Here is a 1,873-nt window from a genome sequence, read left to right as displayed (position 1 = left end):
CCCTTAATCTAAAGGGGAAAATATAACTAGTCGAACCTCCATTTTGAGAGGCAATAACACAACTCCACCCATTCACATGGGTTTGGCCCAACATCATAAAAAACGGGCCGAGGGCGCAGTCTCTCACAAAGAAAAGTCCTAAGAAACATGCAAGGAGAACTAACGAGAAAAAGTGAACTTCAATTTACCTCATCAAAAGAAAGTCCATCGAAATGAGCCCTAACTGAGGAAAAGCTCTTTAGGTCCACATCCGCTCCATGAGCAATGAGTCTATATGTCATAGCCCAGCATTGAAAAGAGGAAACATAGTGTAAGATGACAATTTGCAAGATGATAGTTTGCAAGAAAAGTAGGTACAATTTGCAAGGTATAGATATGAATGTAGTTTGCAAGATAATAGTTTGCAAGGTACAGATATGAATACAGCTTGCATGAGCATGAGGTATAATTTTGTTAAGCCTAGATGACATATAAATAAACACACCTGCAAGAGTAGGAAATACATGTTTGTAAGAAGCTACAAGAGAAAAGGGAAGAAAGGACTAACCTTAAGGAGCTTTCAAGGCCCCACTAGTTGACGCAAGGTCCCTCAACTGAGTATATCCAAGGAGAAGTAAAGGTAGGCAAGGCAAGTCTAACCCTAGTTGGCCTCCCAAGCCTCCCTAAAGTCGCGAAAAAGGGCCAACCACCTTAAAGACACCGTTTGCCCTCCATTGGTGAAGAGATATGCCTCTAACATGTACAATAGAAATGCCCTAGCCATCTAAGCACAATCCTTGGGCGTCACCTATGGGAAAGGTCTGTAATCTGTCTCAATGTCGAAATAGCGGATCGTATTCGTCATGTACCTCCTCCTGAGTAGGTCTATGCCTAACTGTATACCCAACTTGCCCTCCAAAGTAATAAGTGGCCTGTCACATCAAAGGCCAGTCATTCGATGGAAGTCATAGGGGGTCACCGTCATCTCCGTGTCAATAATGTGGAAGGTGTGGGTAGTGTCCCACCACCTCTCAGCCAAAGACTGCACCAAAATGGCACTAGCATGGCTCTCCGGCAATAGATGGATAACAGGCTCGAAGCCCACTACACGTATGAAGGCCTTTGTGTCATCGGTTAAAACCCTATACCACGAAGCAATGTGGATGGAAAAACAAGTGAAAAAAGAGTTAACATAATCAGATAAGGGTTTCTACGTGCCAACATGCACACGCAAGCCCGCGTATGCATACATTGGGACTCTACATGTGTACGCAGGTTGGATCATACATCCGTGTGAACAAAAGAACACGGACACATATGCATGAACACAACCCACATACACAGGAGGAAGTATGCGTACGCATGAATACAAGCTACATATGTATGCCCGATAAATGCGCACACATGAACATAGACAAAAAGTGTTCTTCGATAGCTTCGGTCATATTTTGATCAAAACTCATTCTAAACATGCTCCTACCCCTCCTAAGGTATCAAGTTTTCATCTAAACCCATCTCACAGCAAAACCCAAGCATTTACATGTCCAAAAAAATAAATTAAAGCAGAAGATTAGAGCAAAACTTGAAAAATAAGAAAAGTTTGAAAAACTTACCAATATGGCCCTTGCACTCTCAGAAAGATGATCATGTGGCCTGTGAGTCAGTGGAGGGGACTCATTTAACCTTATAGCCCCATTCCAGCAAGTGAGGTTGAACACATCACTAGAAATCAGGTAGGAGGTTTTCTTGGACTTGGGTGCCATTGAAGAAGATGAGAGAGTTTGAGAGAGAAAGTGAGTTTCAGATTGTGAGAGAGGTGAGGAAATGAGAGCGAGGTAGAGAGTATTTGTAGGGAGGAAATGTGGAAGTTGAGGAGGTAGGTAGAAAATGAAAG

This window comes from Quercus robur, chromosome 4 (genome assembly GCF_932294415.1).
Source record: "Quercus robur chromosome 4, dhQueRobu3.1, whole genome shotgun sequence".
In the NCBI taxonomy this organism is placed as follows: Eukaryota; Viridiplantae; Streptophyta; class Magnoliopsida; order Fagales; family Fagaceae; genus Quercus; species Quercus robur.
Note: the sequence above shows the minus strand (reverse complement) of the source record.